General features: G+C 48.6%; 2 long non-coding RNA genes across 3 annotated transcripts; one reads left to right on the top strand and one right to left on the bottom strand.

Annotated features, from left to right (window-relative positions):
- Nucleotides 1-775: 775 nt before the first annotated feature.
- Nucleotides 776-20,457, bottom strand: LOC139183168 (uncharacterized). Of its 2 annotated transcripts, XR_011566685.1 has the most exons (4): nt 18,823-20,457; nt 9,287-9,408; nt 3,044-3,226; nt 776-1,263 (listed from the first exon to the last, which is right to left on the bottom strand). It is a non-coding gene; the product is annotated as an uncharacterized lncRNA (long non-coding RNA). The 2 variants fall into 2 exon arrangements; XR_011566687.1 differs by lacking the exon at nt 9,287-9,408 and having other exon boundaries at nt 18,823-20,023.
- On the top strand, nt 20,202-20,773 carry LOC139183169 (uncharacterized). The gene is made up of 2 exons (XR_011566688.1): nt 20,202-20,309; nt 20,452-20,773. It is a non-coding gene; the product is annotated as an uncharacterized lncRNA (long non-coding RNA).
- Nucleotides 20,774-22,766: the final 1,993 nt, after the last annotated feature.

The raw sequence follows: 22,766 nt of genomic DNA, 5'->3' as shown, positions 1-22,766 counted from the left end.
TGAGTCCACATTTCTAAGCTGAATAAATCCCACTATAAGGTGATTCAGGTGCCTTCTAGCACGTATAGTTTTCATGAGATTTAGAAAAAGGCACATGTTCTAGGCAGAGGCAGCCCCTCTCTGAGGCTCACAGCTTTGGGAGGGAAAAACACAAGCTGAATTTCCTTAGCTGAGTGCACTTGAGCAGTGAGCAACCTCAGCAACCATAGAGGGCAGCCCCTTGTGAAAGTATTTTGGGGAGCAGTGATGACCAGGAGGGTGTGATCATTATACCAGGTCAGGCCAGGCTGAGGCTGTGGCCAGAAAAGAAAAAGCTAGAATGAACCAGAGACATTAATCACAACAAGGATCGTTTATACAGCCCCCACTTCTCGCAGGCACTGGGTTAATCCAGTTATCAAAAGAACCCATTTTAACTAGGCCACATCACTATGTGGGGATGGCTAGTATCCTCATTTGTAAGTGAGGAAATTGAGGCTTAAAGACATGTGGGTGAGGAAGACCTTGCACTAGCACTAAGCCCGTTTAGTGCCAGTGTGTGCCTGCGGGTGCGGTCTGCTCTCAGTTACAGCAGTAGCAAAAACCACAGCTGATCGTGTGTAAGTTATGACCATGGCTTTGCTCTCCACATATGCTCCCAGTGAGGTAAGCAGGGAAGGCTTTTTGTTTCTGTTTTAGAGGTGACAGAACCGAAGCTTAGAGATGTCAAATGACTTGCCCAAAGTCACTTGAAAAGAGGCAGAGCCTGGATTGTAGGCCTTTGAACAATTAGTCCTTTGATCTTTCTATGGTACCTTTATTTCTTTCTTAATGCTTGGCCTGAACATGCTATTACAAGCTTTCTCATCTGGGCACCTATCTGCCCATCATCATATCATCATCACATTATCTGCTTATCTCTATCACCTCTTCCATCATCATCATCATCTCCCTCTCCTCCATCATCATCTCCATCATCTCCTCCTCCATCATTGTCTCCTCCATCATCATTTCTGCCATCGTATCTATCATCATCATCATTGTCTGCTTATCTCCATCATCCCCTCCCTCATCATCTCTGTTATCATACCTATTACCATTATCATCACATCATCTCCCAAGCTCATGGAACTTCTGCTCCTCTCCAGATATTTACTGGGCCCCTTAGCCTTGACTTGGTGTGGTCCAGGTGGAAGCAGAAGGGCAACCCAACTTCTTTTAGCCTTGTCCTTTGGATAGGACTCCACTGATGTCTTCCCCATCCTCTATCACATCTGATCCTCCCTGGGAAACAGAACAAAACATGACACAGAAGAGAAGTTGAGACAGAAGAGGTTCAATGGTAATGGAAGAACAATAGGCCTTCCAGCTTAATATTTATCAGTTGCTTCTCTTAGGTGAGTCTCAAGTTGGGAGTGGGCAGGCCTAACAAAGCATGCTGCACAATTAACTGCTTTAACTTTTTCAACAACCCTTAATTTTCTGAACAAGGAAGACTGAGGCTCAGAGATGTGAAGCCCCTTTAACCAGAGGGTGCCAAAGCCTTTGGGAGTTAGCATGGCTCTCTGGATCCTGACAGTCAACTGGGATGCTGGTCTAGCACCTCTCGTCTACAGAGAAGAGCCTTTAAACCCTCAAGAGAGATTATGGAAGGCCAAACTCACAAAAACTCAGCCACACACTGCGCGACCAGGTTTCACCTCTGATTCTAGCAGTACTCCCTGTAATGGGGCAGAGAGGTGCTTGAGTTCTCACTTTTTCCACTGGCACCCACTCCCCCCTCCCCATCACTGTCCACCTCTTCATTCAACTCTTGAGCCAGGTGTGGTAGAAAGGAAACAAGCTTGGCCACCAAATGATCTTGGATTTAAATCCTGGCTCTGCCTCTCGCCATATCTCAACCTTGGGTGAGCTAGTTCTCTGTTTGATGGCATCTGCCTCAGCTTCCTCATCTGTCAAATGGGCTGTTATGAGGAGCCACTCATGCCATCATTCAGTCATTCAACAGACACTTAGAGAACACTGGCTAGTAGCCTGGAGAGAGCCTGCGATTTGTGGAATGCCCTGGGGTTGACCAGAGAGAGTTTCAAGCAGAGGAAATAGGACATGCAAAGGAAGAGAAAGAGTCACCCAGTGGAAGAACAGAAATACACACAGTTTGGCAGGAAAGCCAGGAAAGGGAAAATAGTACAAGATGAGGCTCAGGAGAAAAGGAGGGGCTGGACGTGCTGAGCAGCATTTGGCAAACAGTAGGCACTCAATCAATGTGAGTTGCCTTTCCCTGAGCCCGGAGCTGAACCCCAAGCCCCAGGTGCAGACTGATGCTCGTGGAGAGTGGGGAGTCTATTTCCTCTCCTGGTTGGTACCCAGCACTTCTCCTAATGCCACATAATACAGTGGGCTCATTACCTCTTAGTGCTGAGCTGGGAAGCAGGGGGTAAAGGTTTGCCAACTACCTCGGATCTGCCAGAAATAGAATCCAATGTTCCGGGATGCTAATGACCTTGGCCTTGGTGTATTTCTCTTTCCTTTAGTGGTCTCCTGCTGATGGGGCTGTTTGAAGAAGAGGAAAGCAGGATAGTGGAAGCCAAGCCAAGCCAGCCGTACAGAACCCCAGCTTCAGCCCCATGCAGATGAACCATGAGCCTCACTCTGCACACCAAATGTGCCTCTGTAAAGTTGTGCATAAGCCAAATTTGTTGTACTTCACATCTTACATTCCATCTGGGTTCCATGATCCCTATCAACTTCTTGCAGAAATTTGCCTGTAAGTATGGCCACTCACCAGAGAAGGCGATGGCACTCCACTCCAGTACTCTTGCCTGGAAAATCCCATGGATGGAGGAGCCAGGTAGGCTGCAGTCCGTGGGGTCGCTAAGAGTCAGACACAACTGAGCGACTTCACTTTCACTTTTCACTTTCATGCATTGGAGAAGGAAATGGCAACCCACTCCAGTGTTCTTGCCTGGAGAATCCCAGGGACAGGGGAGCCTGTTGGGCTGCTGTCTATGGGGTCGCACAGAGTCAGACACGACTGAAGTGACTTAACCTTACTTTACCTTACCTTATGGCCACTCACAGTTCTTCCTGGGGAGAAGTGGAGTCTATTTCCTCCCTATTGTCTGGGGGACTTGCTTTGACCAAGACAATATGGCAGAAGTGACACCATGCCACTTCTGGGCCTGGAAGCTTCTGCTTTCACTGTCTCAGAATCCAGCCACCACGTAGTAAGGAAATCCAGGCTGCCCTGGGGGAAGAAGAAACCAGGGGGTGAGAAAAGTCATGTGGAGGATGAAAGGCTATGCGACACCCCCTTCTAGGTCCTTCAGGCCACAAGCTGAACGCAGCTGCCTGCATGTCCCGTCCATTCCCTGTCTTGTCGGCACCGGGTACTTCTCTTGTCTGGTCCACATCAGCTGTGTCCAGCCTACCAGAGGAGCAAGAAGAATCACAAAACCACTGTTATTTTAAGCCCCAACTTTTGGGATAGTCTGTTACATAACAAAAGACAACAGAAATAGATCCATTTGCTTTTTGTCTTCTCTCAAACCTCAATTTTGACCACAGTGTCTGCAAAGATATACAGCCCCATCAAATAGCAGAAAGAAAACTGATTTATTCTGGGCCAACCATGAATATCCAGTGAATCCTTATTTTCCCCACCAGGTCACTTTGTTTAGTATCAAAGATGCCTCAGAAGAGCGCCTGTGGGTCTCTTCCGCCTCTCCGTTCCTTCTCCCGACTCACTCTGCCTCAAATTCTGGGATCTTTTTATGCCCACCCTCCCCTGGGATCCTGCCCCAATTTTGGAGAAAACATACAAGGCCTATGAGTTGCCGACTGTTTTCTAGAATATTCTTAACATTGTGTTCTAAGCAAAGGTGTTACGTCTTACAGATTTTTCAGAGGCTACAAGGTAGGTGAACCCGCCTCTTGCTAATATACCCATCCCCTCTTATGACATCATGAATGTGCAGGTGTGCTTACAGAGACCTTCTCCCTGCTCTCTTATTCTTCTCTCACAGGAAGAATGAGGGACAGCCCGGCAACATGTTTGTCACTATGCCCTTCCCCCAGGAACTGCACGCTCCTGGAATGTGACCACTTTTCAGAGATGCCGCCGATCGGAGTTGAGAGCTGGAGCTCAGAGATGGGTAGGCTGCTAGTCCCCAGGACAAGCTTCATTGTTTCCCTGCCCAGCTCAGACTCGCTTCCCAGCCTGGGGGTCCCTGCCTGCTATGATGTTTTATTGGACTCATCAATGAGTGAATGAACTTCATGAGAGAATGGTGGGATGGTTGAGTAAATGAATGAAAAGGTAAACGAATGAGTGGAGATCCAGTGACTGCTACTATATCCAGTTTAGCCACCAGGCCAACAGATCCTGTCCCATTCCATAGCTTAGATCCAGACACATGATGGCTGCAACCTCTGCCTCTTTGAGGGGCCACGGGACCATCTCACGCTGTGCAGAAAAGCAAGTCTCCTAGACACTTTCTCCTCTTCCCACCCAAGGCTGTATCATGAAGATTAGGATTATTAAACTGTAAGCCACCAAAAATCCAAAATAAAAGTGGGTTACAGCAGAGAGTTTATTTCCTACTCAGGTAAATAAATTCTGGAGGTGAAGGAGCTGATCCACAGAGCCAGAGAGGTCTAGGCTTCTTCCAGCTTTCTGCTGTAATGCGCTTGAATCATCTGGAAACCAACCACTACCCACCACCCACCCCACACCCCCTGATCCATGGGAAAATTTGTCTTCCACAAAACCAGTCCCTGATGCCAAATAGGTTGGGGACCGCAGCTTTAAGCCATCCCCACCTCTGCCTGAATGCTTGCCCGAACAGGGAATGAGAATCTCCTAGTGGGCTGCACCAAGGTTTCTTTTGTCTATACCCTTTGGGCGAGCACAGCTGGGCCCACTCAGACTTGGCAGGAGCGCCACAAGGGAGATTGCCAGGGTATACAGTCACCAGCTCTTCTTACAGATGAAACTAAGGTCCAGAATGGCGGGGGTGAGGCGGTGTCCAAGGTCACACAGTGAGCTGAGGACTGAGCAGAAACTAGAATCAAGCCTGATTCGTAGCCCAGTGTCTCCCTGCCTTGGCCCCGCCTCAGGTCTTGCTCCTCCTGGCAGATTTAAAAATGCTGTCTCCACAGTGCTCCCATGCAACATGCACGGACCTCCGTGAAAGCTGTAGTGTCCCATGAGGTGATTCAAGTGCATTACATTTATCCTGCACTTGATTTCTATTATTATTACATCAGCTCCACCTCAGATCATCAGGCATTAGATCCCAGAGGTTGGGGACCTCTGCCTTAGAGAGAAACTAAAAGCCCACTGGTAGGGCTCCTCTAGTGGCTCAGTGGTAAAGAATCCACCTGCCAATGCAGGAGACACAGGTTCCATCCCTGATCTGGGAAGATCCCACCTACCATGGAACAACTAAGCCCATGTACCACAACCATTGAGCCTGTGCTCTAGAACCTGGGAGTCGCAACTACTGAGCCCATGTGATTCAACTACTGAAGCCCGAGCACCTTAGAGCCTGTGCTCCGCAAGAGAAGCCACCACAATGAGAAGCCTGTGCACTGCAACTAGAGATGAGCCTCTGCTCGCTGCAACGAAGACCCAGCACAGCCAAAAATAAATAAATAAAATTATTTTTTAAATAAAAAAATAAAAGCCCAATGGTGACTTGGAGTGATGGCCGCTGAGGCCTCTTGCAATAGACTCCAGGAAACTAGGAGCAGTTCAAAGGCAACAGCAGGTCAGATGCAGAAGACATCTAGTTTGGAAGCTGTGCTGTTAAGAAGTTCAGTGTAAAGAGGCCTATGTGGTGAGGCTGGGTTGTGTGGAGAGGTTTCTGCAAGAGGCAGGATTGAATGGGTGAAGGCATCCCAGTCCCTTCCAGCAGTCTAGCTGTCAGACAACCTGATGCTGGCCAAGTCACTGAGCCTCCCTAAGCCTCAGTTTCCCCATCTGTAAAAGGGGGATGCTGAGAGAATCCAGGAGAGCGCACCACGGCTGGCACAGTGCTCAGCACACAGCAGGCCCTCAATATCAGCGTGCTTTGGTCCTGTTGTGTCTGCAGAAGGAGACACACCCTCCTCCCTGCTCGTGACCGTGGAATCCTGGATCTCACCACCCAAGCCCAGGAAAGCCACCTGCCCGCTGTCATCCTGAAACCAGTCCCAGACCTGCTTTCTCTCCCCATCTTGCCTGACAAGCCCTCAGAGTCACTCCTGGTTTTTTAAATTTTTTCTTCCTCATTGTCCCCTGGGGGCCTTTTAATTTCTTCCTCTGTATCATAAACACAAAACAAGTGTTTAAACGTCTGCCTCGAAGGCGATCTGGGAAGCAGAGCCACTGTTACATAAAGACCAGATGAAGCCCACGCTCGCCAGAAAGGCCATCTGCACGCTCGCTCTGCCACCCATCCCTCCCTCCTCCTCCACTTGGGAACCACTGTTAGTTCATAATTAAGGACTCTAACGAGGAGCTGGAGGGAGCAGCCATGATGGGGAGCCTAATGTAGGTTAATCGCTCAGTTGCCCTGGCCTTGGGTGGCCACTGCTGCAAATCAGAACTCACCCTCCCTCCAGGCACACTTCCCAAGTCCCTGGTCCTCCCACCTGGGGTCCTGGCAGTGGAGGAGGAGCCCTGCTCTGGCAGAAAAGCCGGAGTAGAGGGAGACAATAGAGCTTAATGATTACTCTCTCAGATGCTGGGGACAAATAGCCCAGGTGTGGCTCTCAGCACCCCTTCTCCTGACTTGTGTAACTGTCAGTATGTCACTGGGCCTCTCTGAACCTCAGTTTCCCCATCTGCAAAATGGGAATAATACTGATAGCTACTTTATAGTTCTGTTGTTGTGATTCATTGAGATGGTACCTGCAAAGTGGTTAGCTTAGGGTCTGCTTTTTTAAAAAATGTGTGTGTGTCAAGGGGGAGGAGTTTATCATCATTAGGGAGTGAGTGGCCCATCATGAGTGGCCAGCTGGGCTGGGGAGAGGCCTGACACTGGCTAGCCTCAGGCTTCATGGCCACACATCCCAGGAGGGTGGGACATAGGGAGGGAAACATTGTTAGGTTTTGGTGTGCACAGTGAAAAATCAAACTTTGGCCAATATCAACTTTGCATGGCTAATCTTAACATGACTGGCTACTGAGTTTCCATGTTACTATTAAGCCATTTGTTGTTCAGTTGCTCAGTCATGTCCCACTCTGTGATTCCATGGACTGCAGCACACTAGGCTTCCCTGTCCTTTACTATCTCTCGGAGTTTGCTCAACCTCATGTCCATTGAGTCGATGATGCCATCCAGCCATCTCATCCTCTGTCGCCCCCTTTTCCTCATGTCCTCAATCTTTCCAGCATCAGGGTCTTTTCTAGTGAGTTGGCTCTTCATATCAGGTGGCCAAAGTATTAAACCATTGTGCTGTGTTTAATCGCTCCATCATGTCCAACTCTTTGTGACCCCCATGGACGGTAGCCTGCCAGGGTCCTCTGTCCATGGGGGTTCTCCAGGCAAGAATACTGGAGTGTGTGTTGCCATTTCCTTCTCCATGGGATTTTCCCAACCCAGGAATCAAATCCAGGTCTCCCGCATTGCAGAGACCACATTCTTTACTGTCTGAGCCACCAGGGAAGATTTTACTGTCTGAGCCACCCAATTAAACCATTAGCTGGATAAAAACAATTTTTTAAACAAAATGGTCATTAAATTGGCAGTGTTAAAAATTGGTAGGATGGCCTGGAAAAGTACTTGCCATGCCTCTAAGGGCAGATAATGAGAGATCTTTGTCTCTTTAACTGCACTAGGAACATGGAGTCAAGCAAGTTTGGCTTCTCCTGGTTCAGTCACTAACTAACCTGGTGACCTCTGGGCCGCCTACTACCTGCCCTCTCTACCTCTCAGGATTACAATGAGACCAATGAGGAAAATATAGATGTGAGCAGGTTCTGGAAAAATACAGAATGACCTGCAAATACTAACTAGGTATTACTGACAGTTTACCATTACTCAGTCTATATTAACATAATGGAACAGTCCAGAATACTGGGGTGGGTAGCCGTTCCCTTCTCTAGGGGATCTTCCCAACCCAGGGATCGAACCCAGGTCTCCTATATCATGGGGCAGATTCTTTACCAACTGAGCCACCAGGGAAGCCCAACATCATGTTAGCTGGGATTTATGAAAAACACAGCACACCTGTATTTGCAAGCACACAGCGTGTGCGTGTATGCCCACATACACACGGCACGTGCGTGTGTGCACACATACAATGTGAGTGGGGTCTGCCAATGTTGGGGGCGGTGAGTTCTGTCTGGGATTACTAGGTGGTGTGACTGGGATCACTTGCGGTGGTGAATCTAGTGGTGAGCCTAGAAGAACTCCTGGGGGACAGAACTGGACCGGCAACCCCTGGAGCAGGCGGTGCTCACTCCAGGTGAGCTGGACACGTCCTTTTCCCCACCCCCACCCCCATTCAGCTAAAGATGGAAGAGGCTACTCTTTCCTGGCTGGCCTCTGTCCCCCAGCCACCACCCACCCCGTGCCCTGGTCTTCCAAAGAGACAGGTATATGCACCCAGATCAAGTCCTGGAGAACGACCAAGGCCAGCGCTGGCCCCAGGCTGCAGGTGTCTGTTGCTGCTGAATAAATCATGGTCGGGCCCAATCAAGTATCTTGCCCCAGAGACACGCTCTCTGCCTCCCAGATGCTGTCACCCACCAGAAAGCCAGGTGGTACTTATGTGACCCTTCCTCAACAGATGGAGAACAGTGGCAAGCCTCCCACCTGCTCAGGCTTACGTTTCCCAGGCTGGAACCAGCCTCTGTAGTGATCTGCTCAAAGCCCCACAGATGGCCACTCTGCCCATGCAGCTCTCGGCTCAGAATCCCTCCCAAGGATCCCCACCCCCCACATCCTCACCAGCCCCGTCTCCTGCTACTCCACTAAATGAGCTCCTGCTAGAGTCACCCTGCAATTCATTCAGTCCCTTAAAATGCTCTGCGCATGTCCACATCTGTGGCTTTGCCACCACTCTCCAGATGGTCTTCTTTTCTATCTCTAAAGCCCACCCTGGTCACAGGGCATTCTGAGGACCATCCCCATGGGACTGGGTTTGGTCAGCTGAACCCCATGTGCCATCAGTCACTCTGAGTTTAAGCCTGTCCGGGGCGATGTCCACAGCCCCAGGGCTTCACACAATGCCAGCACACGGCCCCTCTGAAGGCCCCCATGCTCCGCATATGCCTTCATCACAGCATTCTGCCCGCTCCATCCTAACTCCTGTTTACCTGCCTTGTCCTTCCCTGGACCCGGAGTTCCAGAAGAACAGAGACATGTCCCCATTGCCTGTCAGTGTCTGTTTCTGTCTTCTTTGTATTTTCTGGCTGTGGAATAGAGTAAACCCTTCATCCTGAATGAATGAAAGGAAGCAAGAATGAATAGATGTATTATTTGTCTGGATGAAAGCCAGATCTCTTCGGACTCCTCCAGTTCATCGAATCTCTATTTAAGAAACCCTGAAGCCAGCACAACTTCCTATTATTATCTCTTATTCCATCCTTTATATCAGTATCCTTCTCTAAAATGGCTTGGAAGTAGTTTTAACTCAATTCCAGAAAAGATAAATAGCTTATGCCTCACATGGACGAGCAAATAAGTCTTAGATTATCTATTTTTGCCCTGGCTTCTTACGTTGACACAGCAATCGAGCTGACGTGGCATTGCACTGATCCAGGATTTTTTTTTAATAAGATGACCTTTAGAATACTACACATTTTCATGCAGAGAAATTAAACTCTGTAACTTACTCTGGACACCACGTGATTTTGACTATATTTTGGCCAAAAGTAACCCAAACTCCAGGGAATAGATAAGGAAGATGGAGGAATAATTACTCATCCCAGTGGCGTGCTGCTGGCGAGTGGGGCATGATTCATTTTCTTGAAAGGGAGGGAAGGAGGATGGGAGACAAAGAGAAGGGGGCGGAGGGACAGAAACCCAGACAGAGACAGAGGAGAGAAGGTTGGGCGAGGTATTGTCTGGACCGCTGGTGGGACGTCCCATTGGGGGGACTCTGGGCTGCTCTGGCCCCAGCTGGCTGTGGCAGCAGGAGCAAGGGCTGCGTGCTTTCTCACTTCTGTCGCACGCATTGCATTGCCACCTTCTGGAGAGCTCAATGCTCATCACCTCACGTAACCATCCACCCTCAGGCTGTGGAAGAGCCGATGTGCCATCTTGAGCCTCAGCAGCATTTCTCCCTGTGCTGGTCCAGCGACAGGCAGACAGGTGGCCCATTCTACCCTCAGTGGCACTCGTGCTTAGCAGGTGTGTGCAGGGGAAAGCAAGCCTGTGGGCTTTGGAGCCAAACCTGAGCTCTGCCTCTGGATGGCTCTGAGACATCGAGTCATGACCTTGTTCTTTCCGGGCATTTGCCTCCTAGGCTGGGAAATGGGGGCATAGCGGGGTTCCCCCTCGGGGAGATGATAGGAGCCCTGCAATGGTTAGGAGTGCAGGCTTCCAGGAAGGCAGCACTGGGCTCAAGTTCTTACACTGCCACTTTCAAGACAAGTGCATGGACCTCAGTTTCCCCATCTGGAAAATGGAGATGAAAATGATACCTCTCATGGGATCATTACGAAGATTAGATGAAACCAAGTAGCTTGAGACCAAGGGAAAGTAATGATGCTGGCCAACACTCACAAAGCAATTACTAAACACTTACTCTTTGCCAGGCTTTGTTCCTGGATTGATATATATATGTCTATATGCTATAATTCTTACAGCTACTCCTGAGTTCAGTAACATCATTAACCCTAGTTTATAGATGAGGAAACAGACTCAGAGATGGGAAGTAACTCTCCCAAGACCACACAGCTGGTTAGTGGCAGAGGCAAATTTCGAACCCAGGCTCTCTGGCTCCAGCCATTGGGTTCTTTACAACCTCTTTACAACCCTTTCAGCGAGGACTTCAGCTGTTTCTCTTCAGAACCCAGACACATTGCAAATGCTTAATGCAAGCTCACTCCCCTCCCCTATAGTCTGCATGTGGAATTGAAATTTGTCCTCTTACAGAGCCTACTTGTGGTCCCAGAACCTGTCTCTAACCATCTCTTCTCTATACTCCATCACAGTCATTCTGCTGCTTGGAGATCAATTAACCAATTTCCCATCAGCTTCTTCTCCAGGCTAACCTTTGTCCCCATTCCCAGTGGGAATGCTCATTGACTTCTCATTTATAAACGTGCATTAACAACCCTCCACGTGCCAGACACTGGGCTAAGCACAAGATAGGGCCTGGTCTCTGGGCTCTCTTGCTCCAGTGGATGGCCGAGGGGTTCCTTCCCCATTCTGATGAGTCCTGTGGGACCCTCACCAGTTTTGCTATGCCCCTCTAAGTACTGGGGCCAAGAAATCAGCCCAGCACTGCTTTAAACCTTCACAGCCACCTAGGAAGTGGTCAAGACAGCAATTATTGTTCCCCAGTGACTGCTGAGGTCACTGAGGCCCAGAAGTGAAGTGACTTGCTCAAGGACAAAAAACAGATCTAGGTTTCACAGATTCACATGTCTGACTTCAGTCTCCTAACTCTTAGGGGGACACTTTCCTTGGATTTGGGGGAGGGAGGAGCGGGAGCTTATCTGGGGAGGGTTAGCACCCGACCTTGACCTTCTCGGCATCTCTACCCACTAAGATTTGCAGGACTTGGCTGGTGGAGGCAAAATTACTGCCCGCTTCAAGTCTTTCCCCATATCAGTGGACCTAAGGGCACTTGATGCCCTACCTCTGGTCTGAAAAACATAAAAGCTAAAACAAAAAAAAAAAATCCCTGAGAAGTTAAAATTAGTTTTCCACCTTCTTCTGCCCCAGAAAGAGCTAACAAATCACCTGGAAGGAATGTTTTCTTTCTGGAAGCTGAGAGGGGTGCTGACGGGGGTGTTGATTTGGGGACTGGAGGGCTGTTTTTCTCCCCAGTCCCATCTTTCATTTCCCACAGAAAACGTACAGCACTTTATTCTATTTTAGTATTAAAAGCCAAAAGAGAGGTGTTTCTGCCACAGGCTTGATCCCCCCCACCATGACAGCATCAAGAGGGATTGGGGCTTAGCACGTGGCTCAGAGGGAGGGAGTCCTGCAGGTCACGTGCCTGGCAATTAAGGCCAGCTCCAGGCAGCAGTGCCAAGAGCGAGAAGGGCTGTTGGGAAACCGGGGAGAGTGCAAGGCTCCTGTTCAGCCCTAGGCCCGGCCCCGACTCTGTGGACTGTGAGCCCCTTCCTTCCCTGGCCTGGATCTCAGTCTTCTCTTCTGTAAAGTGGGCTCATACTGCCTACCTGAGTGGAATCAGGTGAGATGGGGAAGGGAGGAGAGGGGACTCCTCCCCTCCCTTAAGCAGATGCTATCTCTGAAGTAGCCTCCAGGCAGGGGACAGGGGCACAGTCTTGGTCCCATGTGACCACTTCTGAGGTTGCTCAGCTTCCAGATGTGGGGAATGGAAGCTTGGAGAAGTTACCCATGCTGGTATTCAAGCCTGAGTCTTAGGAACTGCAGGGCCCAAGCTCTTTCTAAACAGCCCAGCTGACTGCACTTTGTGAACTCTTCTTTGCAATGAGTGTGAATGAGCATTGTTACCAGGCTCACTCCAGAGACGCAGCCTGAGCTCCATGGCTGCCCCTCACGCTGCCCTCAGGTCGGAGGCCCTGAAACCCCTCCTGGGAGCAGAACCGCGGGAGGCCCCTCTGTCAGCTCCCATCCATTCCTGCATCCCCACCCCCAGAGATGGTCCTCCTGAATTCCAGCCCCCTGGATAGCAGGGAGCCCTGCACTTCCATGTTACATACAAGAACTGCCCACAGAGAATGAGAGAGGGAGCAGGGGATGGCAGTTTCCATAGCAACGCTAGGTTTCTCATTCCCAGCACACAAAATGCCAAAGCAGGGTTGGGGAGGTGCAGAGAGAGGAGTCTCCTCTCCCTCTCCTGCCCTCGCCATCTCCACCTTGCTAGGTCCCATTCAGATGAGGAAAGCTGAAAGTAAGGGCCCTGTGACACTTGGACCCCTTGGTTATTAAACCCGACTCCATGGATGACAGACCCACGGGGGTGCTGAGGGTGGCCAGAGGGAGCCTTCAGTTGCCTGTGACCTTGTGCAGAGGGATTTGAGAAAAGAGAGGGGAAGGGGGAGAGGACGAGACTGTCCCCAACTCCTTGTATCCTGGAAGAGAACTCTCCCTTAAGAGTGACCCCTGTGAAATACACAGAGGCTGCTAATACCCCAGGCTGATGCTGGCTCTCATTATAGCCACAGCCCAGACCTTGGGGTCAGGTGACTCTGACACTCAGTCCAGGCCTTGACATTGAATCGATGTGTGGTCTTTGCTCTCTGAGCTTGAGGCCATTTATCTGCAAAATGGGAGAAATGAGAGAATCCAGTCCCTCTAGGGCAGTGCTTGGTACGTCGGAGCACAACAAATGATGCTCCATCTTATTGCTTTGTTATGATTATTAATAATAACATTGACGTCTGAACACCTCCGCCTGGCAGGGAGCCTTCCCCAGCCCTCTGTTCTGCCCTTGTTGCTCACCTGCCCCCCGATGGGAACCCTATGGACTGGCCAGGTCAGCTGCTCTGCTGGTGCACTTGGCTGAATCAGAAGAGTGGTTTGGGGGAGGAACATGGCACAAAAGTACAGGCCTACCTCCCAGCCTTTGCTTGGGTGCTCCTCTCCTCTGCGTTCCTTCCTCATGTTCCCTGTCCAAATCCTCCCTGATTATACATCCTCCTCTGGCAGGAAGGCCCGGGGATCTTGCCCTCCCTTGACTTCCCCTTGTACCTGATCCCAACTCTAATCATATGTTACTTGGGAGCACCTGTCCTTCATAAGGAACCATGTTCCCCATCTCTCAGGGATGAGCCGATATAACATCTGTTGACTGTCCTAGGTGTTGGTCACTGAGCAGAGAATTTACAGGTGTCCCCTGCTATCTAAAAGTACAGAGGTTCCTATGAAACCTTCCATAAGCCAAAATGATGGAAAGCAAAGAAGCAATTACCTAAGAACACATCTTTCTAACAGACAAAAAAAATGGATCAAGATACAGCACAGATGCTCACAGACTTGACAGTCATGGTGGCTTGCTGCCGAAAGGCTGAGGGTAGCCCTCTGGGAAGGAGCTGGCTGGGGCCCCTCGATCCCAGGGATATGCAATGCCTCTGGCATGGCTCCCTGCAAAACAAACTCTGAAGGCCACGTTCATTGTTTGCTTTTTTTTCATAAAAGCAAAACTCTTCAAATTTCTTTCAGTTAATGAAACAGGTTCTAATAGGTCTTGCACAAAAGTGAAGTAATGTAATGAAAACTTTCGAAAAGCGGGGGTTACCTGTGTATGGGAGAGTGCCCAGTACCCAGCCAATACTCGAAAAACCATTCTTATCATAGATGCTTCACATGCAATTTCCCTTAACCCTAACAACCATAGGATTCTTATCCCCATTTCAAAGATGTGGAGACTGGGGTACTTCTCTAGTGGTCCAGTGGCTGAGACTCCATATTCCCAATGCAGTGAGACCAAGATTGATCCCTGTTCTGAAAACTAGATTCTACATCCTGCAACTAAAAGACTCCACAAGCTGCGATGAAAACTGAACATCCTGAATGCCACAGCTAAGATCTGGCACAGCCAAATAAACAAAAATATTTTAAGGAAAAACTAAGATGAGGAGACTGAGACACTCCGAGTTGAAGGGTTGAGCTAGAAAACAGCAGTCAGGATTGGAACCCAGAGTCCCTTATAGAAGCAACGGGGTGAAGCAGCATCGACAGGTGGCAAAATCCTTCCTGGAGAGGAAATGGCCTTTGTTTGGAAAAGACTTTGACAAGTCTCTTTGTTAGGAGGCAACATGTGAGCCCTGAAACCAAGAAGTCATAAGAGCTGAGGCTTCAGGAGCCCCTGAAGGCACCAGATGCCTCCCCAAGGACCACAGGTCAGTTAGCCTAGTTAATCCTCCTAACAATCCTATGATCAAGGTATGAGCATTGGTTCTATTTTGCAAATGAAGAAACTAAAGGACAAGAAGGTAGGAAGCTCTCTCAACATCACACAGCTGGTAAATCAGAGGCGAGATTCAAACCAGGCAGATGGGCTCTGGTGCCCCTGCTCTCAACCCCTTTGCTCACAGGCCGAACTGTTTTGCAAAGATAAGGAGCAGAATTTGTGGTTTGCACCTGGGAGGAGTGGGCTTCCCAGGGGGCTCAGTGGTAAAGAATCCACCTGCCAAAGATTCAATCCCTTGGTTGGGAAGATCCCCTGGAGGAGGGCCTGGCAACCCACTCCAGTGTTGCCTGGAGAATCCCATGGATAGAGAAGCCTGGCAGGCTATAGTCCACGGGATCACAAAGAGTCAGACACACTGAACTACTGAGCACGTACCTGAGAGAAGCAGAGGAGACATACTGAAGATCAGTGGAGACAAGCAGCATAAAGAAGCCATTAAAATGTGTTGAGATGGGCTAATGTCGGAGGCAAACCCCGGTGGTGGTGGCTGAAATGTCTCTTAGAAGCACAGATGTCTAATGCGCATTTTAAAGTGATTTGCATTTTTGTGATGGAAGCCCTACCTTTCTCCCACCAAATCTCCAGTGAACTGTGCTTCACTAATGACTGTTTTGGTGACTGTGGAAGAAGGGGAGAAGAGAACAAAGAAAATTATCTTTAGTACTTTAGTAGGCAGATTTCAGGAGAGAGAATGGGGATAAAAAGCATTAATAAAGCTTTCCTCTAATTCTCTCTAATGCAAGTTCAGTCTTTTGCATCTTATATTACATCCTTTTGTGATAATTTAAAGAAAGATCAGAAATAAAGAAACAGAACTATAAAGACCAAAGGGAAGATGGAAAACTTGGGAGAAAGGTTTGGCAGGTGAAAAAATATAGAAGTACATGGAGATAAAGTGAGGTCTGGCAAGATAAGAGAGTCAAGAAATAAAACTGTGTGATCTGATTGAGATCCTCTTAAGTTTGATTGGAAAGATACAAATAAAGATTGGAATTACTTTTTAATTACCTTTGTTTGCTGAACTATTCTCCCTGAATACAACTCCATCCCAAGACTGGGTCACATGGGACCCTTGCTTATAATCAGGTTACAGCAGAAAATAAGGATAAGGAAGGAAATGAGCTTCACGGGCCATCAGTTTGGTATGAGACAAAGATAGTACCAGCAGAAGCAATAGTCTGGAGACAGCAGTGACCTTGACAGTAAGAGTCCTTGCCTCCCACCAAATTCACAGAAATTTTGATTTAGACATCCACTGTGTATGGAATTGGAGATGGATATTAATTTTTTGAAGCTTTCAAGAAGTAGGAAGGCTCCCATCTGACATTGAATTACATAGGATCAATTGATGACTAGAAATAATACCAAGAAAATCTGAGATCCTCCTCCTCTGTCCTGCCAGCTAGCAACTATTGCATAATTAAAACTAAAACACTCTTCTGGTCAGCCATGGCTGGAAGAGTACTAATCTATTAGAGCATACCATACCTGTGATATAATAGATATAATATAAGCCTAAGTAGAGTTCATCTGGAATGCCGTTTTGATTCTTCTCAACTGATTTCTTTGATTCTTTCCAATTCCAGTGAGTTTGTAAACCACAGATCTCTAACCTACACGGATGCTCAGCCAGCTATGTATGTGATGCCAAGGCAGCTTCTCACCTGACATCTGTTACCCAAGTGGAGCCCAGAAAGGGATGTTTCTAATCAGATAAGCTGGTAACATGTGACCCCAAAGGGACTGTCCCTGCTCTGGGGAGTCACTTTATCCAGACACTCAACGTTTATTGAGTATTGCAGTAGATGTTAGGTGTTGAGGGCGGACATCACATCTTCACTGTCTGTTTCTATGCTGGCTCTTCTTAGAGCCACAGCCAGACCCTAAGAACTGCTGAAGAAGCACCATGTTTCCAGCTGCCCTAGCTAAAAATCCTACCAGTGGCCCTTGACTCCATCTGGTTCTCACTTCCTACATAAGGTTGTCAGCAAATCCTATTGGCTCTGTCAACCTAAATCCTACCTAAATCTTTCCAGTAATCGCTAGCCTCCTCCTATCTTAACCTAGCCACTGTCATCTCTTGTCTGGGTGAGAGCAGCAGCCCCTTCACTGGCCTCCAGCCTCAGCCCTCGCCATCTTGCTCTCCACCCAGCAGCCAGAGAGGTCCTTTGGAAACAGAAATCGGATCATGTCACCCTCTGCATTAACACTCCTTCTCTTTCAGCTAAAATCCCAACCCCAGGTTGGAAGACCCTCCCCGTGCTACCCACCCCTCTGCCTTCTCTTCCTACCCCTCTCCTTGTCACTCCCTCTCTTCCACCCCTACAGGTGTCCTTGAGTCACCAGACACACCAAACGTGTATCTCCCACCAGGGTTTGGCCCCTGACATTCCCTCTGCCTTGAATGCTCTTCTCCAGATGTCTGCACTGCTCACAATCTTTTTTACTTGAGTCTTCGCAAATGTCACCCCTCTCAATAGTCCTCCTCTGACCATCCTCTCTAAAGTAGCATCTCTCATCCCTCCATATCCCTTGCTGTTCTCTTCCTGGTAGCACTTCTCACTGCCTGTCACTTTAAGATCTTTTTAATTGGTGATAGTTGATTGTCAATGTCCTGGCTGGTGTCAAGGGCTTTCTTTCCTCCACCCTGAGTCCCCAGTGCCTAGACCTTGCCATTCAGTAGCTGCTCCATGATTACTTGTTGAATAAGTGAACAAGCCGTGTGTTGAAATGAATACATATACGAAGTACCTAGTTTTTAAATTATTGATAGGAAAGAGATTTTGTAATTATGGTAGTGCGTTAACCATGAGGATGATGTGGGCCTCAGATCAGTAGCATCATCGTGACTAGGAAGCTTGTTAGAAATGCAAACTCAGGGGCCCTACCTCAGACCTATTGAGTCAGACACAGTGTGGAGGTGGGGAGGGCAGCCATCTGCATTGTAACTAGCTGTCTGGTGATTCAAGCTGACACGAGCTCAGTTTGAGAGGTGCTCTGTAATAAGGACTCTTGAACCCAGCATTCAATTTACGCCACATGTGGCAGGTTGCCTCCTTTGAGTTGACAACGGAAGTTATTTTGTTTTGGGGCATGAATTCCCACCCCAAATGCCATTAGAGACATGATTCTCAGTGTAAATGGACCAGAGACCAAAACAGAACACACGTGGACCAGAGACCAAAACAGAACACACGTGGACTTGTGCCAAATAAGTGAACAGGTTCGTCATCATTCGGAACAGTTGTTCTGAAATACGAAGAATTTTTAACATCAAAATATTATAAAAACTGCACCAACAATAAAAACAAATTAACCTTTGGGAAAGTAAAATAAATGTTCCTTTTTAATATTTGTGCGAGTGACAGAAGGCATCCCCAAGCTGGATGGAGTTACAGAAATTAGCCCCGTGGATAATGAGAGAGAGAATGTGTGTGTGCATATGTGTGTGTGTGTGTGTGTGTGTGTGTGTGTGTTTAGAGAGAGAGAGAGAGAACATGATGACTACTCTACCCCATGTCATTCAAGGAGCATCATTCCAGTTGCTGGTCCTCTGCCCCCAGGCCCTCCCCAGGGCACATTGAGAAACACATGGGGACGTTCTCTGTTGCATGATGGAGACGCTACCTGTACTCAGGTGGTGGCAGCAACCACAGGACAGACCCACAGCAAAGACCTGCCCACTCCTAACACAGCCTCCCTCCCAAACCGAGCATCCCTCCCCCAGAGTGAGGGCACCTCCTGACCTTTTTCCGCATCAGCTCCGGTCCTACTCACCCCTTCTAGAGCCAGAATCCAGTGTCTCAAGATGCTCCCTGGACCCTACATGCACACCAGCTCCTATTTCTGGGTAGAGGTGAGGAGCCAGGGATCAGAGCCAGATCTGGAGGAGACAGGTCGTACTGGTTTGATTAGAGACAGTCTGGGGCTGCCATGTGACTATGCCTAAGAAAATGTCAAGGGTGATCTGCTGTTCCTGACCTTTTGCTGAGTTTATTACTGAGCAAACTGTGGCTTCATGGTGGAGGGGGTAAGTTCATTCCGCCAGGTTTTCACCTGCGTGAAGTGAGAGGGCTGGATATGGAGCTCTCCAGAGAGCCCCCCTCCCAACTCCGGGAGAGGAGGCCACAGAGGCTGGGAGCCCTGGCTCTGGAGTCAGCTGCAGGCTCGGTTGTGTGACCTTGAGCAAGTCACTTGCCACCCTATCTTAGCTGAATGACCGAATGGTAAAAATGGGAGACTGGAGTTAGTATTTATAAAGAATCAAGAACTGAGCCTAGGGGGTTGGGGGAGGGATGGAGTGGGAGGTTTGGGTCAGAGGATATAAGCTATTAAATATATGAAATGGGTAAACAAGGTCCTACTGTATAGCACAGAGAACTATATTCAGTATCCTATGATAAACCATAATGGGAAAGATTATTAAAGAATGCACATATATGTATAACTGAATCAGTTTGCAGTACAGCAGAAATTAATGCAACATTGTATATCAACTACACTTCAATTAAAAATTAACTAGTATTACCTTTAAAAAACAAAAAACTGAGTCTAGCACCATGTAAGTCTTTGCTGTGATTATTACATAAGGATTTGACATGGTCCTGCCCTGCTCTTACTAATTCACGATGGAAGAAAATGCGTTGAAGGGTATGGTCAACATCCACATCAGGAGGAGCTGGGGTGAATCAGTCCTGCCAGGGGGTCTGGGCAGGTCGCTAACTGTGTCTATGACACTCTGCCTTCTCCATGGCCTCTGGAAACTCTAAATTCTCCTCCCTTATTTAGGCAGAGGATTTAAACTCCCCCCAGCTGCTCACTCCCAAGCATATTTATCCAAATGTATCAAAGGGCTCAGAAAAACACAAGCAAGATCCAGGCTCAAATTTAGAGGAGGGCAGATAGGATTTCAAATAACAGCTCTGCTTCCCTGGCTAGGTGCTGTCTTTTTTTGTTTGTTTTTGCTGTACAGGATCCTCGTTGCTGCACTGGCTCCTCTTTAGTTGCGGTGCAGGGGCTTCTCATTGTGATGGAGCAGAGGCTCTAGGGCATGCAGGCTTCAGTAATTGTGGCCCACGGGCTCTAGAACACAGGCTCAGTCGTCGTGGCCCAGGGGCTTTGCTTCTCAGCATGTGGGGTCTTCCCAGACCAGGGATCAAACCCTTGTCTCCTGCATTGGTGGGTGGATTCTTATCCACCCAGCCACCAGGGAAGCGCCGATGCCAACTGTCTTGAAAGCATTGATCCTGGATCCCAGACTGAAGGTACTCACCTCACCCCAGGCTTGCAGCCATGGGAGATTTTTCTTTTGTTTTTCTGGCAGATTAAATGATTTCTCTGGTGAGCCCGGAAGCCTGAACCACTGGGTCAGGAGCTCTCACTGACTCCACCTGCCCTTCTCTCCAGCAGGTGATGCTGAAACTCCTGAAGGAATCGTGTCATCTTGAGCTGCTCAAGTTTATTTCCACTAAAAATACACCCTGAAACTGGGGCACAATGAAGGATTTCTGACAAATGGGGAAGAGGAATAAATAAAAACTCTGGGGCCTTCTGATTCTTCACTGAGTCACCTCCAAATACTCACCAGTGAGCTGAGCTTGGACTCTCTCCACTCGTCGCTGTCATCAGTAAAAGCTCAGGCAGTCCGTGTGGTCTGGGAGCTTAAAAGTCTCGAAGCTTGTGAGTCATTGTTAGGAGAGGCCCCTGATGGAACTGAACCCTGCATCTACCAGGGAGGAAACAGAAGAACTAGAGGGGAAGTGACTTGGTCCTGCACCATTCGGATGAGTGTGCTGGAGAGGGACTTAGAGCCTGCACCCGGCTTCCTCACTTCACCACCCCAACTCCCCAGTCTTCCCAAGCCCCCCGCCTGCACCCAGCACCTGTGTCTGCCGTTCCTGTGGCACATCTTAAGGCAGCCTAGGCATGCCAGGGGGCGGTCAATGAGAGAATCCTCAGTTAGCAATAAAGAATGCTTTCAGCTTCAGGTTACAGAAAACCAGATCAATGGCAGCTCAACTGTAAGGACATTAGTGTTGACTCAATGAGACTAGGGAGGGAGGTAGCCCCAGGCTGAGACCACTGACTCAGCCATGTCAAGAAGGATCCAAGTTCCCCACTCTGCCATTCTGGGGATTTTAACTCTTTACCCTCAAGCTTATTGCCTCATATCACAAAATGGTTGCCACGGCTCTGGATATCAAGTCCTTATAAATAGTATGCAAAGCTAAAAGGAGTTACCTAAAAAAAAAAAAGTTTCCTTCTCTGCCTTCTCCTTGGGTAGCTCTCTCTCTTCTGTGCATACGTATGTGCCCAGTCAAATCCAACTCTTTGTGACCCCATGAACTATAGCCCCCCAGGCTCCTCTATCCATGGGATTTTTCAGGCAAGAATACTGGAGTGGGTTGCCATTCCTCTGCCAGGGGATTTTCCCAACCCAGGGATCAAATTCAAGTCTCCTGCACTGGCAGGCAGATTCTTTACCACTGAGCCACCTGGGAAGCCCCTCTCCTATGCAGGAAGGAAAATGTTACTTACACTTCATTGACCAGAATTAGGTCCTACACCAACCATTGGCAAAGGGAAATGACATCATCAGGCTTGGTTTAGACCAATCAGGATTCACCTCTAGGGTGAGAGAAGCCGCTTGAGAGTCCCTTGAACAGCAAGGAGGTCAAACCAATCAATCCTAAAGGAAATCAACCCTGAACATTCATTGGAAGGACTGATGCTGAAGTTCCAATACTTTGGCCACTTGATGCAAAGAGGCCAACTCATTGGAAAAGACCCTGATGCTGGGAGAGATGAAGGCAGGAGGAGAAGATGACAGAGGATGAGATGGTTAGAGAACATCACCAACTCAATGGACATGAATTTGAGCAAATTCTTGGAGATAGTGAAGGACAGGGAAGCCTGGAGTGCTGCAGTCCATGGGGTCACAAAGAGTCAGACACGAATTAGCGACTGAACAACAACTGGGTCTGGACATACCACAGTGCCCAAACAGCCAGTTCTCTCTGCAGCCCTTCATCTGTGTAGTGGGGACAAGTCATACCCACCACCTGTGTTGCTCATGAGGATCACTGAAAGAAAACACTCTGTACCTATATGAGGCAGAAATTTTCTTGCAATCCTGAGAAGAAAAAAAGTCTATAAAAATAGACCTTTGATCATTAGCGAAATACCTTCTATGAGAAGATGAGTTACAAGATGTTGCTAAGAGACATTTGTATTGAACACAAAGCTTCTTCAGGAGAATAAATCCAAGGAGGGAACTCCCTGCATTGCACAGAGAAGAGAGAGCTAAGAGAGAGCAAGAATAATTTGAAGAACTGAAAAACTGAGGAGGTGGCTTGATTCATGGCTATGCCATTGCGGCGGGCTGGTGCTCGAGGGTGTGAGAGCAGGAGTAGAAGGAATTAGAAGCTGCCTTCTGGTTTTCTAGGAAGAGCTGCCCAGGGGCAAGCTTTGGAAAGCTCTGGGGAGAGTGTAAGGAGAGTCTCGTGCAGGAAGAAAGCATCAGACTGTGAGGCCTGGGATGAGTCTGGCTGACTCTGGGGCGCCTGGCTCAAGTGGAACATGGTTGGAAGGCTGGGGTAGGGGGCATCAGGGAAACCCGTCCCACCCTCAGGCCTTGCCCTCCAGCTTCCCAGTCTGCCTCACTGAACAACCTGGTCAAGTGGCTCCTCTATAGAGGGGCCTCAGCTTTTCCACCAGTAAAA

The sequence above is a fragment of the Bos indicus genome, chromosome 5, assembly GCF_029378745.1.
Source record: "Bos indicus isolate NIAB-ARS_2022 breed Sahiwal x Tharparkar chromosome 5, NIAB-ARS_B.indTharparkar_mat_pri_1.0, whole genome shotgun sequence".
Lineage (NCBI taxonomy): Eukaryota > Metazoa > Chordata > Mammalia > Artiodactyla > Bovidae > Bos > Bos indicus.
The sequence above is the reverse complement of the archived record's forward strand: the minus strand, read 5'-3'. Positions and strand labels throughout refer to the sequence as shown.